The sequence below is a fragment of the Heterodontus francisci genome, chromosome 16 (assembly GCF_036365525.1).
Source record: "Heterodontus francisci isolate sHetFra1 chromosome 16, sHetFra1.hap1, whole genome shotgun sequence".
NCBI classification, from domain to species: domain Eukaryota; kingdom Metazoa; phylum Chordata; class Chondrichthyes; order Heterodontiformes; family Heterodontidae; genus Heterodontus; species Heterodontus francisci.
Genome location: NC_090386.1, coordinates 17,853,075 through 17,871,977, shown reverse-complemented (window position 1 = coordinate 17,871,977; position 18,903 = coordinate 17,853,075).

The window sequence follows — 18,903 nt, the reverse complement described above, 5'->3', positions numbered from 1 at the left end:
AGAGGTCGGAAGATGAGGGTAGTTGAGTTGGAAGTGGCATTGGGAAGGATGTTACAGGCCAAAAGACTGTTGGAGTCACTTTCTAAGAGGATATGTCGACCTCTTCTGGATCAATTCCATTTATTTATTTAAGTAACGTGCTATTCAGCATTTCACTGAATTTCTTTTGCTTCTATTGAATCATTTTACTTGTAAATAAACTGAACAGTAGTTTTCGCCTGTAGGCTGGTGGTATGAGGTTTGTGGCAGAAACGCAAAGTTCCGTATTTTTTATAAAATAACGAGTCAAAAGAGGAACTGCCTTCCCTTATTAAAACACAAAATAGTGAATGAACATTCAGTCTGCAAGTAAACAAATAACTTTTTATTCGTTCATGGGATGTGAGCATCACTGTTAAGGCCAACATTTATTGCCAATCCCTAATTGTCCTTAAAAAGGTGGTGATGAGCCATCTTCTTGAACTGCTGCAGTCCATGTGGTGTAGGTACAGTTCCGTTAGGGAGGGAGTTCCAAGATATTGACCCAATGACAGTGAAAGAATGGTGAATATATTCCATTCTATGATTCTATTGGAACTAGGTGAGTTGCTCTTCCAGAGAGCCAGCATGGATTTGATGGGCCAAATGGCCTTCTTCTGTGCTGTAACCATTCTATGATTCTATATTTCCAGGTCAGGATGTTATGTGACACTGAGGCAAACTTGCAGGTAGTGGTGTTCCCATGTACCTGCTGCTCTTGTCCTTCTATGTGGAAGAGGTCCTGGGTTTACAAGGTGCAGTTAAAGGAACCTTAGCGAGTTGCTGCAGTACAGCTTGTAGATGGTACACCCTGCTGCCACTGTGTGCTGGCGGTGAAGGGAGTGAACGTTGAAGGTGTTGGATGAGGTACCAATCAAGCTGGCTGCTTTGTCCTGGATGGTGTCGAGCTTCTTGAGTGTTGTTGGAGCTGCACCCATCCAGGCAAGTGAAGAGTATTCCATCACACTCCTGACTTATAGGTAGTGGACAGGCTTTGGGGAGTCAGGTGGTAAGTTACTCGTTGCAGAATTCCAAACCTCTGACCTGCCCTTGTAGCCATGGTATTTATATGGCTACTCCAATTCAGTTTCCGATCAATGGTAACCCCCTGGATGTTGATAGTGGGGGGATTCAGCAATGGTAATGCCATTGAATGTCAAGGGGAGATGGTTAGATTCTCTTTTGTTGGAGATGGTCATTGTGTGGGACTTTTGCAGTGTGAATGTTACATGCTACTTATCAGCCCAGACCTGAATGTTGTCCAGGTCTTGCTGCATCTGGACACTGACTGCTTCAGTATCTGAGGAATTGCAAATGGTGCTGAACATTGTGCAATCATCAGCGAAAATCCCCGTTTCTGACGTTACGATGGAGCGACGGTCATTGATAAAACAGCTGAAGATGGTTGGGTCTTGGACACTGCCTGATGAAAGCATTCTCTATTCTGGTGGACAGGGATGACAGGGGGTATTTGTTAGCTGCTGAGGAACTCGTCTGCCTGGGTTGTGGAGTTCTACTCGTCCTGCTGCAGCCACTGTGTGAGCTACACGCCCACCTGGAAGACGCTGGCCAGGGAGGTGAAAGGTGGCCCGAGTGCCCATGAGGCAGTCGTGGAGGCTCAGGGCCTCAATCTGGCCTCGGTTGACCTTCTGCCGTTCCGGCTGGGAGTCGGGAAAGAAGCTCCACCACCAGCTGGATGGCGACCACGAGCGCAGGGTCAGCCTGGAGGACGCTGATATCGAGGAGGCCACGCAGGCTGTGGGCTGGCTCGCTCGCGAAGGTCATGACCCCCACCGGACGCCTCCCCCCTTCCCCTCTACACCACCTTCCCCCCTGCACTCTCTCCCCCCTCGCACCCCCTCCTCCCCTCACACCCCCTTCCCAACTCACCGCCCGCACCCCCTTCTCCTGCACCCTTTCCCCCTCGCACCCCCTTCCCCTCCGCACCCCATTCCCACCTTCCCTCTCCCTCTATGAAATCTCACAGCTTACTTGTTAGGGCCCCTGTTCAGGGATAGGAGCTAACAACCCCACTGCCTTGTGGGCATCTCGGGAGAGACTAAAGCTAACGGAGTAAACACTAACAGAAAACTCAGAGCGGAACCCTGAAGGTGGTCATGTGTCACCTTTGGCATGTTTACGGCAGTTCCTGCAGCCATACCGGTGCCAAACGTCGTGCTCTGCACTCCTTTGGACCCCACTAGAAAGGCCGAGACGGGGGTTTTGATGCTTGGGCAACTCACAACCTCCATACATCCGCCCAGGCATGCGTCATGGAGAGGTCACTCCATAGTCGCCTCACAGCGACTAAAACAACACGGAATGCAGCAGTTACGGGTTATAAGTCCAGCTCAATTGGCATTGAGATTGGGCGCCACAGGTTGCCTTTGTCGATGGGAGAGGTCATCGCATCTCACTGGACAGCTACCGCCCGCCTCAAACCGGGCAGCCCCCGGTCAGTAAGGTTCTGTCCCGCCACAGTCCACCTGCTTCAATGGGTGCTTGGAGCTCAGGGTCATTGCCCGACAAGTGGACTGTAACACCGCACCAAACAGCATGACCAAAAAAGGAAAGAAGGTACCAGCCCTTCGTTTTGCAAGCTGGAACGTCAGAACTATGTGTCCTGGCCTGTCGGAAGACCTTACACAAATCAACGATTCTCGGAAGACCGCCATCATTAACAATGAGCTCAGTAGACTCAATGTGGACATTGCAGCACTTCAGGAGACACGCCTCCCTGCGAGCGGATCTCTAAGAGAGCAAGCCTACACCTTCTTCTGGCAGGGTAGGGATCCAGAAGAACCAAGACAGCATGGAGTGGGCTTCGCCGTCAGAAACTCTTTGCTCAGCATGATAGAGCCACCTTCAAATGGCTCAGAACGCATACTGTCCATCCGACTGTTGACCGCCTCTGGTCCAGTACACCTACTCAGCATCTATGCTCCAACACTCTGCTCCCCACCTGAAGCTAAAGATCAGTTCTACGAGGAACTCCATAATATCATTAGTAGCATCCCCAATACCGAACATCTGTTCCTGCTGGGGGACTTTAATGCCAGTGTTGGGGCCGACCATGACTCATGGCCCTCCTGCCTTAGGCACTATGGCCTTGGAAGGATGAATGAGAATGGACAGAGACTGCTTGAGTTGTGTACCTATCATAACCTCTGCATCACCAACTCGTTCTTTCATACTAAACCAGGTTTCTCGGAGACACCCAAGATCACGTCGTGGGCACCAGCTTTACCTCATCATCACAAGGCGAGCCTCTTTAAACAACGTTCAAATCACACGCAGCTTCCACAGTGCGGACTGCGACACCGACCACTCCCTGGTGTGCATCAAGGTTAGACTCAAACCAATGAAGCTACATCACTCCAAGCAGAAAGGCCGCCCACGCATCAACACTAACAGAATTTCTTATCCACAGCTGTTACATAAGTTTCTAATTTCACTTGAAAAATCCGTTCAAAACACTCCGACAGGGGATGCAGAGACCAAGTGGGCCCACATCAGAGACGCCAACTATGACTCCGCAATGACCACCTTTGGCAAACGTGAGAAGCAGAATGCAGACTGGTTTCAATCTCACTTTGAACAGCTGGAACCTGTCATAGTCGCTATGTGCATTGCACAGCGAGTTAAGATCCATAGCACTTAAAGTAGCCAGAAGCACTGCCCAAAGAACAGCCAGGCGCTCTGCAAATGACTACTGGCAACATCTATACAGTCATATTCAGCAGGTCTCCGACACCGGAAACATCAGAGGAATGTATAATGGCATTAAGAGAGCATTTGGGCCAACCATCAAGAATATCGTCCCCCTCAAGTTTAAATCGGGACACAATCACTGACCAACGCAAGCAAATGGACCGCTGGGTGGAGCACTACCTAGAACAGTACTCCAGGGGAAATGTTGTCACTGAGACCGCCCTCAATGCAGCCCAGCCTCTACCAGTCATGGATGAGCTGGACATACAGCCAACAAAATCGGAACTCAGTGATGCCATTGATTCTCGAGTCAGTGGAAAAGCCCCTGGGAAGGATGGCATTACCCCTGAAATCATCAAGAATGCCAAGTCTGCTATACTCTCAGCACTCTATGAACTTGCCTGTGCTGGGATGAGAGAGCAGTACCGAAGGACATGCGCGATGCCAATATTATCACCCTCTATAAGAACAAGGATGACCGCGGTGACTGCAACAATTACCGTGGAAACTCCCTGCTCAGCATAGTGGGGAAAATCTTCGCTCGAGTCGCTTTAAACAGGCTCCAGAAGCTGGCTGAGCATGTCTACCCTGAGGCACAGTGTGGCTTTCGAGCAGAGAGATCCACCATTGACATGCTGTTCTCCCTTCGTCAGATACAGGAGAAATGCCGTGAACAATAGATGCCCCTCTACGTTGCTTTCATTGATCTCACCAAAGCCTTTGACCTCGTCAGCAGACGTGGTCTCTTCAGACTACTAGCAAAAATCAGATGTCCACCAAAGCTACTAAGTATCATCACCTCATTCCATGACAATATGAAAGGCACAATTCAGCATAGTGGTGCCTCATCAGGCCCCTTTCCTATCCTGAGTGGCGTGAAACAGGGCTGTGTTCTCGCACCAACACTGTTTGGGATCTTCTTCTCCCTGCTGCTCTAACATGTGTTTAAGTCTTCAGAAGAAGGAATTTTCCTCCACACAAGATCAGATGGCAGGTTGTTCAACCTTGCCCATCTAAGAGCGAAGACCAAAGTACGGGAAGTCCTCATCAGGGAACTCCTCTTTGCTGACAATGCTGTTTTAACATCTCACACTGAAGAGTGTCTGCAGAGTCTCATCGACAGGTTTGCGGCTGCCTGCACCAAATTTGGCCTAACCATCAGCCTCAAGAAAATGAACATCATGGGACAGGACATCAGAAATGCTCCATCCATCAATATTGGCGACCACGCTCTGGAAGTGGATCAAGAGTTCACCTACCTCGGCTCAACTATCACCAGTAACCTGTCTCTCGATGCAGAAATCAACAGGTGCACGGAAAAGGCGTCCGCTGCTATGTCCAGACTGGCCAAGAGAGTGTGGGAAAATGGTGCACTGACACGGAACACAAAAGCCCGGATGTATCAAGCCCGTGTCCTCAGTACCTTGCTCTACGGCAGCGAGGCCTGGACAACGTATGTCAGCCAAGAGCAACGTCTCAACTCATTCCATCTTCACTGCCTCCAAAGAATCCTTGGCATCAGGTGGCAGGACCGTATCTCCAACGCAGAAGTCCTCGAGGCGGCCAACATCCCCAGCATATACACCCTACTGAGCCAACGGCGCTTGAGATGGCTTGGCCATCATGACAAGTAGCTTCCTGATAAAGGGTATGGTTAACCCATCAGGCCTGGTTCCACTTCTGCTGTGCAAGCATTCTGCTCTTTAGCACCTATGCTCTTCTGCTCTGAAAACTAATTTATCTGTAAATAAATCTGTCTGAGCTATTTACTCCCTTCAATGGTCTTGTAATGTGCAGGTATTAACAGGAGAACATGGTTGACATTTCACATATTCTCCAGTAGCAATTTACTATTATTAGGGTAAATTGTTCATCCTAGGTGATGCTAGCTCTTAGAGAATAAGGATGCAGCTTTTGGTTCCTCAGCAGACTTCCCTAGAATGATACAGCACAAAACCCTTCAACATTTTGAACAGCTCTATCAAATCTCCCTTTAAACTTCCCTGCTCTAAGAAGAACAATCCCTGTTTCTCTAATCTCTCCACATAGCAGAAGTATCTCAACCCCAATACCATTGTACTTAATCTTCTCTGCAACCTCTCTGAGGCCTTGACATTGTTCCTACAGTTTGCTGACCAGAATTGGACACAATACTCCACTTGTGTGAACAATTGTTGTCCAGTTGTGAACAAAGGAAAGTGTGAAAATTCAATACATTACCGGAGGCAAATGGTAGTGACCACAGGTATCAGATTGGTAAATCAACTCACCAAAAAGTTGGAATTGGCTTGCCTGGATGTTGGCAGTAAAGGAGACCACAAATATGAGGCAGAAAGCAGCATTGGTGTGCCCTGATGTGGAGAAATGTTCACGAAAGGTTGGTGTCTACTTGATGAAGCTCAAATTTTTACCCAAAATAATTGTATTAAAATCTAAACGTGCTCCTGCTTTTGAGGAAGGAGGTGATAGGCACAAATTTTTAAGGGCATTTGATTTGTTAACAGGTTCCTAGGCTGAGAGGTTGATGTCCTCTTGAAGTGGTGTGGTTCACAATTATTAATTGTATGTAGGCAGTGAGCATTAACTAGGGATTCACTTGAGCCTCTATTAATAGACACAGAGTAAAACTGGTTGTTAGGTTAGGCGGTGTATGCTTGCAATTTGTAACTCTGTAACTAAATATAAAAGTGTGTAAAGATTGGCTCCAATTCTATCTTTCACCAACTGACTTTCTGGATTAGAAAATGGTACCAGAGAATGGTTGCCTAAAGGTGAAGGTTGTAAACTAAGAAAAAAATTAAGACAGAAAACAACAATCCTAGTGGCCATTGTGCAAAATGGCAGAAAGCAAGTGTAAATTGTTGGGGTATGATTACCCTTCGAAGTTCTCGGAGTCTGAACCATATGACCAGCGGAAAACTGAAGTGGGTATGTGGACATGAGTTAGGTCCCAACCAAAGATGAAACAAGGTATGGCCTTGGCGTTGTCACTTCCTACCAAAAGAAAATTATTTTGTGAGCTGGATGCCTGTCAGTTGGATAGTGGTGAAGGTTTGGAACTTCTATTAGAGTTCTTGTATGAAATTTTCAAGAAAGATGATCTGTTAATGAGGTATGGCCAGACATTGATAGATTTCAGAAAACAGATGGTCACTCCATGGAGGAATATATCTTTGACTTTAACAGATCGTATAAAAAACTGACAAAATCCAACTTTAGAATTTGGTTCGGTACTAAAGTTCAAACTGCTGGATTGTTCTAAGCTGCCTCATATGGACAGGCTACTGATTCTGACTGGTGTTCAACTCTCAGAGAGGGAGACCCTGTTGGATCAGATATCTGCTGCCCTGGGGAAACAGTCATTTTCTTCAGCCTTTCGGGAATAAATGGGACATTTTGTGGTGACACTAAGAATAGAGGACCCAGTGATTATCAGATTTCAAATGGTCCAGATATTGGGTGCAGGCATCAATAAAATGAAAGCATTAAAGACAGCACCTTTAACTAGTCTGGCTATTACAGCAAAAAACAGAATTGGAACAGCAGCAATTGGTAAATGAATTCCAGGAATTCCCAAGGAACAGGTTTATTAAGTCCTTCAGGTGTGACTCAAAGTATTATTCATCAGTGAACTGCCCAAAATTGAAAGGCAGCTTCCTTGAAATGAGACATGACAGGAAATTTTGAGGAAGAGGATGGAAATAATAATGAATCCAAACAAATTGTACTGGTCACAATGAGCTTTATTCCTATGATGACGTGTTATTCCTGGACTCCTTTAACTGTGTAATGCTAGATAGTGTTTGCACTTTGACAGTATGTGGAACAGATTGGTTAAAATATTGCCTTGATTCAATAAGTAGTGAGGATCAATACAAGGTTAAGGAATATAAAAGTACTACTTTGTTACGATCACATGGTGTGTCATGGGTGGGTCGCACTGTACAACTCCCCACCTGACCACAGGAAGTGTATTTATATTAGAGTTTAACACCTTTGGTGTTTTTTTTTAAATAAACAGACAGAACAGATTTTCTTGCAGGTTTTAAAAACAGAAAGTCAATTGTTTATTGATCAATGTGCCATATGCCTTATTCTGAAATTGTCACAACTGCATCCACTCATGCATTCGCTCGCACAAAGACAAGAGACAGATAGAGAAGGGAAAAAGGAAGGTGGCTTTTAGTTGTTTGTGGGGGGTGGTGTGCGGTGGTAGGTTGCAATAAACCTGTTGAATTCTCTTGGAAATAAAGTTCTAGATGGATGCAGTCCTGAGATGAGTGTAGATTTCTCTCTTGATTGAAGGTTCTGTTGAAGATGGTGGGTTACTTCTAGCTCTCACTGCTGTATTATGTAGATGTCATATTTTTTCAGCAAGGCACATGCTTTCTGGCTTGCTGGAACATAAGCTGTTAGATGTTGCTTCTCTCCTTGGTGAGTCTCTCTCTCTCTTTCTCTCTCTCTCGCTCTCACTGGCTGTCTCTTTTTTAAGGAAAAGCTGTTTTCTCTCACCTCCTGTTAAGTGACACCCTAGTTTCTTCACCATGGTGATCGCACAATGGCCCAGAACATGGCTACTTCACAACTTTTTTGTTTCAGAAGAATACGTTCAATTTGGGAATGTTTTAGGATAGGTGTAGGATTATATTAACAACTTTTAGCTTTGCAGATTTGTCCTTTGTCTTTGCCAGATAGTTTGAGCATGCAAAAGGCCAATCCCCTTGCTCTTTGGTGGCCATTTTGGACCATAGTTCACTTTATAAAAATAAAGGCTCATTGTTTTCAAGAAAAAGTCTGTTTTTCTGCAGAGTTAGTCCATGATTGTTGTATCATTGCACTTATGGTGTGTGCTTCACCTCCCCCAAAAGGGAAAAAAATGAAATTCTTTGGAATTCAGTTTTATGTTGTTTCTTTTTTGGGTTTAGAAAGAGGGGAAAAAAGAAACAGTAAGAAAGTTTAGGGTCACACCTCTGTACAGATTCATTTCATTCACTCCTCCATCTTACAACTGCTGCGGTTGACGATGCTTGTAGCAGCCATTTCAGGCTCAAGGTTATGTTTTTTTTCATCATCCTTCCTTTCGATGAAATACCATCACAAAATTGCATTTCTTTTGGTTATGTGTTGTCAAATGAGGTTGTAGTTTCTCTCACATCAGTTTGGACTACTTTAGAAATGTTACCCTCCAGGACTATGTGATTGCTGGTGAAGCTTGTAGTATGCAAATTTCTGTTGCTGCTGGTTGCAAGGTTCCCTATTTGTACAAGCTTTAATCCCTTAACTACTGCTTCCACAATACATGGTGTTAAACATTCAGGTTCTGGCACATGGATAGCTCTTATTTCTAGGGTGATAGTGGGGGGATACATTGTTTTTTAGTCCCTGTGAGGCATCTGGGATTTCTTCCTGCCCCTTGCTCTTGCAGAGATCTGACTCTAAATTATTGGGTTTGATTAATTTTGGATTTGGATTCTGATCATTTGATTCTTCAGTGGTTAGATCCATGCTGACCTCACTTTTAGTGTTCTTGGGATTTTCACAAGTGTGGTTCACTTTAGGGTATGTTACCTTCTCTTTTCCTTTTACCTAATCTGCCTCATGTCCTCTGTGACAGTATTGCTCCACTGCAGCACTTCAACTGGCAGAGGCATCTCCTTCACTCCAGGCTTTCCTGTTTGGGAACTTTCCAAGTACCTATTTAAAACTTTATAAAAAGTTTCAGCTAACCATATCTCAGTTGCCTTTCCTTCAATGTTTGTGGCTTTTATCTTATCTTCTTTAAATCTTTTTGGCTCTATCTGGGTCCTTTAAAATGTTTATGCCTCTATCACTCCCTGTGGGAGTTTTTGGACTTCCTCAGCCCTTTGCAGTTATACAGAGTTTTGTTTGCTCCCCTCAGTTTCTCCGGTCTCCGTTGATTTCTCTGGATCCTCTGGTACAATACTGTGCTTCCTGCCAAGTCATTGCCCAGCAAAAGAATCCCTTGCATGGGTAAGCTCGGAATGATTCCCCGTGACCAACTTACTCTGTGGGTAAATTTTTACTAAGGGAACCTTCATGCATTTGCCAGTAAGCCCTTTTACTAACACCGTAGTATTTTTTCTACTTTCCGGTGGCATTACTGTCAGTTTGGCTACCAGTAGGATTTGAAAACAACCGGTATCCCTGAGGATGGTTATCTCCATGTCTGGTGCCTTGGGACACAAAAGGAGTCATTTTTTCTTTATGCAAAGCGTTCTAATATGTGCTCTGTTCGAACACAGGCTTATCACTTCCAAAGCCCCAGACACAGGCTTGACAGTAGTTTATATCGATCCTGGGCTGTTTATATTGATGCTGTGGCGGTTTATATCAATGCTGGGGGGTTTATATCGATGCTGGGGGTTTATATTTGATGCTTGGGTTTATATCGATGCTGGGGTTTATATCGATGCTGGGGGTTTATATTTGATGCTGGGGGTTTGTATTTGATGCTGGGGTTTATATAGATGCTGGGGGTTTATATTTGATGCTGGGGGTTTATATAGATGCTAGGGGTTTATATTTGATGCTGGGGTTTATATAGATGCTGGGGGTTTATATTTGATGCTGGAGTTTATATCGTTGCTGGGGGTTTATATTTGATGATTGGGTTTATATTTGCTGCTGGGTTTATATTTGATGCTGGGGGTTTGTATTTGATGCCAGGGGTTTATATTGATGCTGGGGGTTTATATTTGATGCTGGGGTTTATATAGATGCTGGGGGTTTATATTTGATGCTGGGGTTTATATTGATGCCAGGGGTTTATATTTGATGCTGGGGGTTTATATTTGATGCTGGGGTTTATATAGATGCTGGGGGTTTATATTTGATGCTGGGGGTTTGTATTTGATGCCAGGGGTTTATATTTGATGCTGGGGTTTATATAGATGCTGGGGGTTTATATTTGCTGCTAAGGGTTTGTAGTGATGCTGGGGGTTTATATTTGATGCTGGGGGTTTATATTTGATGATGGGGTTTATATTTGATGCTGGGGGTTTATATTTGATGATGGGGTTTATATTTGATGCTGGGGTTTATATAGATGCTGGGGGTTTATATTTGATGCTGGGGGTTTGTATTTGATGCCAGGGGTTTATATTTGATGACGGGGTTTATATTTGATGCTGGGGGTTTATATTTGATGACGGGGTTTATATTTGATGCTGGGGGTTTATATTTGATGATGGGGTTTATATTTGATGCCAGGGGTTTATATTTGATGCTGGGGGTTTATATTTGATGCTGGGGTTTATATAGATGCTGGGGGTTTATATTTGATGCTGGGGGTTTGTATTTGATGCCAGGGGTTTATATTTGATGCTGGGGTTTATATAGATGCTGGGGGTTTATATTTGATGCTGGGGTTTATATTTGATGCTGGGGTTTATATAGATGCTGGGGGTTTATATTTGATGCTGGGGTTTATATTTGATGCTGGGGTTTATACAGATGCTGGGGGTTTATATTTGATGCTGGGGTTTATATTTGCTGCTAAGGGTTTGTATTGATGCTGGGGGTTTATATTTGATGCTGGGGTTTATATAGGTGCTGGGGGTTTATATAGATGCTGGGGGTTTATATTTGATGCTGGGGTTTATATAGATGCTGGGGGTTTATATTTGATGCTGGGGTTTATATTTGATGCTGGGGGTTTATATTTGCTGCTAAGGGTTTGTATTGATGCTGGGGGTTTATATTTGATGCTGGGGTTTATATTTGATGCTGGGGTTTATATAGATGCTGGGGGTTTATATAGATGCTGGGGGTTTGTATTTGATGCCAGGGGTTTATATTTGATGCTGGGGTTTATATAGATGCTGGGGGTTTATATTTGATGCTGGGGGTTTGTATTTGATGCCAGGGGTTTATATTTGATGCTGGGGTTTATATAGATGCTGGGGGTTTATATTTGATGCTGGGGTTTATATTTGATGCTGGGGTTTATATAGATGCTGGGGGTTTATATTTGATGCTGGGGTTTATATTTGATGCTGGGGGTTTATATTTGCTGCTAAGGGTTTGTATTGATGCTGGGGGTTTATATTTGATGCTGGGGGTTTATATTTGATGCTGGGGGTTTATATCGTTGCTGGGGGTTTATATTTGATGCTGGGGGTTTATATTTGATGCTGGGGTTTATATTTGATGCTGGGGTTTATATAGATGCTGGGGGTTTATATTTGATGCTAGGGGTTTATATTTGCTGCTAAGGGTTTGTATTGATGCTGGGGGTTTATATTTGATGCTGGGGGATTATATTTGATGCTGGGGTTTATATAGATGCTGGGGGTTTATATTTGCTGCTAAGGGTTTGTATTGATGCTGGGGGTTTATATTTGATGCTGGGGTTTATATAGATGCTGGGGGTTTATATAGATGCTGGGGTTTATATTTGATGCTGGGGTTTATATAGATGCTGGGGGTTTATATAGATGCTGGGGGTTTATATTTGATGATGGTGTTTATATTTGATGCTGGGGGTTTATATTTGCTGCTAAGGGTTTGTATTGATGCTGGGGGTTTATATTTGATGCTGGGGGTTTATATTTGATGATGGGGTTTATATTTGATGCTGGGGTTTATATTTGATGATGGGGTTTGTATAGATGCTGGGGGTTTATATTTGATGCTGGGCTTTGTATAGTTGCTGGGGGTTTATATTTGCTGCTGGGGGTTTATATTTGATGCTGGGGTTTATATAGATGCTGGGGGTTTCTATTTGATGCTGGAGTTTATATCGTTGCTGGGGGTTTATATTTGCTGCTGGGGGTTTATATTTGATGCTAAGGGTTTGTATTGATGCTGGGGGTTTATATTTGATGCTGGGGGTTTATATTTGATGCTGGGGTTTATATTTGATGCTAAGGGTTTGTATTGATGCTGGGGGTTTATATTTGATGCTGGGGGTTTATATTTGATGCTGGGGTTTATATTTGATGCTGGGGTTTGTATTGATGCTGGGGGTTTATATTTGATGCTAAGGGTTTGTATTGATGCTGGGGGTTTATATTTGCTGCTGGGGTTTATATTTGATGCTGGGGTTTATATTTGATGCTGGGGTTTATATCGTTGCAGGGGGTTTATATTTGCTGCTGGGGTTTATATTTGATGCTAAGGGTTTGTATTGATGCTGGGGGTTTATATTTGATGCTGGGGGTTTATATTTGATGATGGGGTTTATATAGATGCTGGGGGTTTATATTTGATGCTAAGGGTTTGTATTGATGCTGGGGGTTTATATTTGATGCTGGGGTTTATATTTGATGCTGGGGGTTTATATTTGATGATGGGGTTTATATTTGATGCTGGGGGTTTATATTTGATGCTGGGGGTTTATATAGATGCTGGGGGTTTATATTTGATGCTGGGGGTTTATATAGATGCTGGGGGTTTATATTTGATGCTGGGGGTTTATATTTGATGCTGGGGTTTATATAGATGCTGGGGGTTTATATTTGATGCTGGGGTTTATATTTGATGCTGGGGTTTATATTTGATGCTGGGGGTTTATATAGATGCTGGGGGTTTATATTTGATGCTGGGGTTTATATAGATGCTGGGGGTTTATATTTGATGCTGGGGTTTATATAGATGCTGGGTGTTTATATTTGATGCTGGGGGTTTATATTTGATGCTGGGGGTTTATATAGATGCTGGGGGTTTATATTTGATGCTGGGGGTTTATATAGATGCTGGGGGTTTATATTTGATGCTGGGGGTTTATATTTGATGCTGGGGTTTATATAGATGCTGGGGGTTTATATTTGATGCTGGGGGTTTATATTTGATGCTGGGGTTTATATTTGATGCTGGGGGTTTATATTTGATGCTGGGGGTTTATATAGATGCTGGGGGTTTATATTTGATGCTGGGGTTTATATAGATGCTGGGGGTTTATATAGATGCTGGGTGTTTATATTTGATGCTGGGGGTTTATATTTGATGCTGGGGGTTTATATTTGATGCTGGGGTTTATATAGATGCTGGGGGTTTATATTTGATGATGGGGTTTATATTTGATGCTGGGGTTTATATAGATGCTGGGGGTTTATATTTGATGATGGGGTTTATATTTGATGCTGGGGTTTATATTTGATGCTGGGGTTTATATAGATGCTGGGGGTTTATATTTGATGATGGGGTTTATATTTGATGCTGGGGGTTTATATAGATGCTGGGGGTTTATATTTGATGCTGGGGGTTTATATTTGATGATGGGGTTTATATTTGATGCTGGGGGTTTATATTCGATGCTGGGGATTCTATTTGCTGCTGGGGGTTTATATTTGATGCTAAGGGTTTATATTTGATGCTGGGGTTTATATTTGATGCTGGGGTTTATATAGATGCTGGGGGTTTATATTTGATGATGGGGTTTATATTTGATGCTGGGGTTTATATAGATGCTGGGGGGTTATATTTGATGATGGGGTTTATATTTGATGCTGGGGTTTATATTTGATGCTGGGGGTTTATATAGATGCTGGGGGTTTATATTTGATGCTGGGGGTTTATATTTGATGCTGGGGGTTTATATTTGATGATGGGGTTTATATTTGATGCTGGGGGTTTATATTCGATGCTGGGGATTCTATTTGCTGCTGGGGGTTTATATTTGATGCTAAGGGTTTATATTTGATGCTGGGGTTTATATCGTTGCTGGGGGTTTATATTTGATGCTGGGGGTTTATATTTGATGCTGGGGTTTATATCGTTGCTGGGGGTTTATATTTGATGCTAAGGGTTTATATTTGATGCTGGGGTTTATATCGTTGCTGGGGGTTTATATTTGATGCTAAGGGTTTATATTTGATGCTGGGGTTTATATCGTTGCTGGGGGTTTATATTTGATGCTGGGGGTTTATATTTGATGCTGGGGGTTTATATAGATGCTGGGGGTTTATATTTGATGCTGGGGGTTTATATTTGATGCTGGGGTTTATATCGTTGCTGGGGGTTTATATTTGATGCTAAGGGTTTATATTTGATGCTGGGGTTTATATCGTTGCTGGGGGTTTCTATTTGATGCTAAGGGTTTATATAGATGCTGGGGGTTTATATTTGATGATGGGGTTTATAACGATGCTGGGGTTTATAAATATGCTGGGGTTTATAACGATGCTGGGGGTTTAGTCTGCTGCCCCGATTTACTGTTATCATTGACCCAGGCCCTCGTACTAACAGCTCGTTCCTATGGAAACGATTGGCGCCATTGCACTTTCCATTTGAGGGGTGACGTAAGGAGCTGTTGACCAGTGCTGACCAATGAGAGGACGGGCAGTCGGTGCCGGTGGTGACGGCGAATGGTTGAGCAGTGCGGCCCTGTGACCGGCAGAGCTGTGCTCTCTGGGAGTTGTAGTTCACCTCCGGTTCTGTGGCCAGTTGAGCTCGTGCAGAAAGACTACAAGTGCCAGCAGGCAGTGCGGGTTAATGTGGCCTGCTCAGCGGCTCCTACTGGCTAGGGAGAGGCAGAGGATTCCCCCATCAGCTGGCGTGGCGGGGACGGTGAGTACAGTAACAATATCCGACTAGTTAACCTCACATCAGCTACTTTCACATTAATATGCAATTAAATAGTATCTCATTTCTATTAATATGCACTCTGGCAATTACAGTTGATATAGCTTTAGTATGGGATGTATACCATTCATATAGATTGATTATGTGCTTTTATGATATAATATGTACATGGATGTCACCCTTGCCTTGAGCATATAATCCAGGCTGACACTCCACTCCACTACAGTACTAAGGGAGTGCTGTAATGTCTGAGTGCATCTTTAGGGTGAGATGCGAAATCAAAGTTGTTTGTCGGGGTTGTTACACAGTTGGCTCTCCCCTTGCGCTTCTGACTCTTTTCCTGCCAACTGCTAAGTTTCTTCGACTCGCCACACTTTAGCCCCGTCTTTATGGCTGCCCGCCAGCTCTGGCGATCGCTGGCAACTGACTCCCACGACTTGTGATCAATGTCACAGGATTTCATGTCATGTTTGCAGATGTCTTTAAAGCGGAGACATCGACGGCCGGTGGGTCTGATACCAGTGGCGAGCTCGCTGTACAATGTGTCTTTGGGGATCCTGTCATCTTCCATGCGGCTCACGTGGCCAAGCCATCTCAAGCACCGCTGGCTCAGTAGGGTGTATATGCTGGGGATGTTGGCCTCCTCGAGGACATCTGTGTTGGAGATAAGGTCCAGCCACCTGATGCCAAGGATTCACTGGAGGCAGCGAAGATGGAATGAATTGAGGCGTCGCTCTTGGCTGACATATGTTGTCCAGGCCTCGCTGCCATAGAGCAAGGTACTGAGGACACAGGCTTGATACTCTTGGACTTTTGTGTTCCGTGTCAGTGCGCCATTTTCCCACACTCTTGGCCAGTCTGGACATAGCAGTGGAAGCCTTTCCCATGCGCTTGTTGATTTCTGCTTCGAGGGACAGGTTACTGGTGATAGTTGAGCCGAGGTAGGTGAACTCTTGAACCACTTCCAGAGTGTGGTCGCCGATATTGATGGATGGAGCATTTCTGACGTCCTGCCCCATGATGTTCATTTTCTTGAGGCTGATGGTTAGACCAAATTCGTTGCAGGCAGCCGCAATCCTGTCGATGAGTCTCTGCAGACACTCTTCAGTGTGAGATGTTAATGCAGCATCGTCAGCAAAGAGGAGTTCCCTGATGAGGATTCCATACTTTGGTCTTTGTTCTTAGACGGTCAAGGTTGAACAACCTGCCCCCTGATATTGTGTCGAGGAAAGTTCCTTCTTCTGAAGACTTGAACACATGTGTGAGCAGCAGGGAGAAGAAGATCCCAAACAGTGTAGGTGCGAGAACACAGCCCTGTTTCACGTCACTCAGGATAGGAAAGGGGTCTGATAAGGTGCAGCTATGCTGAATTGTGCCTTTCATATTGTCATGGAATGAGGTGATGACACTTCGTAGCTTTGGTGGACATCCAATCTTTTCCAGTAGTCTGAAGAGACCACGTCTGCTGACGAGGTCAAAGGCTTTGGTGAGATCAATGAAAGCAACGTAGAGGGGCATCTGTTGTTCGCGGAATTTCTCCTGTAGCTGACGAAGGGAGAACAGCATGTCAATGGTGGATCTCTCTGCTTGACAGCCACACTGTGCCTCAGGGTAGACACGCTCAGCCAGCTTCTGGAGCCTGTTTAAAGCAACTCGAGCGAAGATTTTCCCCACTATGCTGAGCAGGGAGATTCCACAGTAGTTGTTGCAGTCACCGCGGTCACCCTTGTTCTTATAGAGGGTGAGGTGATGATATTGGCATCGCGCATGTCCTGTGGTACTGCTCCCTTGTCCCAGCACAGGCAAAGCAGTTCATGGAGTGCTGAAAGTATAGCAGGCTTGGCACTCTTGGTTATTTCAGGGGTAATGCCGTCCTTCCCAGGGACTTTTCCACTGGCTAGAGAATCGATGGCATCACTGAGTTCCGATTTTGTTGGCTGTACGTCCAGCTCATCCATGACTGGCAGAGACTGGGCTGCATTCAGGGTGGTCTTAGTGACAACATTTTCCCTGGAGTACAGTTCTAGGTAGTGTTCCACCCAGCGGTCCATTTGCTTGTGACATTGTGACTAGAAACAGATTATCTGGTCATTATTACATGGCTCTTGCGTGAATTTTCTGTGTGCAAATTGGCTTCTGCATCTCCTATGTTACAACAGTCAGTATTTCAGTATGCACTTTAATGGCTTTAAAGTGCTTTGAAACATCCTGAGGTCGTGAAAGGCGCTATATAAATTTTTTAATCCTTTTTTTATACTGATTCATTAAGTGCTATTGTAGATTAACTGTGTTATTTGTACAATTTATATAGATTTGTAGTTATGGTGGCATTGTGGTTATGTTACTGGACTAGTAATCTAGAGGCCTGGACTAATGATTTGGGACATGAATTATTTAATAAATCTGGAATTCAAAAGCTAGCATTAAAAATGGTGACCATGAAATTGCCGGATTGTTGTAAAAGCCCATGTCGTCTTTTAGGGAAGGAAATCTGCCATTTTTATCTGGTCTGGCCTATATGTGACTCCAGACCCAGAGCAATGTGGTTGACTCTTAACTGCTCTCTGAAATAGTCTCGCAAACCACTATGAAAAGGTATAATAAGAATAAAACTGGATTGATCATCTGGCATTGGATTCATACACAACAAAGGCAAACCTAGCCCACTCAACCCTACAAATTCCTCCTTACTAACATCTGGGGACTTGTACCAAAATTGGGAGGGCTGTCCCACAGACTAGTTTAGCAACAGCCTGACATAATCATACTCTTGTCCTATTCCCACAACTTAACTCAGGAATATTTGAGATTCACTGTTTCCATTCCATTAATGATATAATATCCCGGTATAAGATCACCTTTCCCACAACTCCTCTTCAACTCAAACCCAAAGTGTTTCCTCGTAATTGAGACCCTTTACACTGGGTGTTAGTCTTCTGGCACTTCTCTGCACTCCTTCCAATGTTTGAATCCCTCTGACCAGCACTGAACACATTTCTTGAGATGTGGACTGACCTGTACGGTTTTGCCATTTCTTCTGCCTTGTGTTGTTCAGTTTGGTCACAGTCTTTCTCTGTCTCCAGTCCAACAAGGAAGGAAACAGTGTCTCGTTCTGGGAAATGAAATAGGGCAAGTGGAGTGAGTTAGAGTAAGAGATTATCAAGCTAACAGTGACCACAACATAATTTGTTTTAAAGTAATGTTATGATTCCGGTGGAGATCAACAAACCGAAAGAACTGAATTTACCGAACGACCTCAGTAAAAAACAAAATGGACACTATTTCACTTTTATAACTTTTACTCTGACGATCAAACCAAAATCAACATAAAAAAGAATTAATAGACATTCACAGTCAATATATATTTTCCAAATTGCATGTTTACTTTCCGATATAACAAAGATAGATCTCACAGATTTACTGGTAGTCTACTCAGCCAATATGGCACCAATTACAGCCACAAAGTCCTTTTTCAGATCCTGTCTTCCAAGATGCAGGCACGGAGTCTCATCCAGTTGTTCTTCAATGCTGGACTCCATAACCACCAAAAACGGCACACTATTCTGGAATTTCCTTGACATTGCTCATGACAGCCTCGATGACGTAACTCCACCGGTATTACCTTAAGTG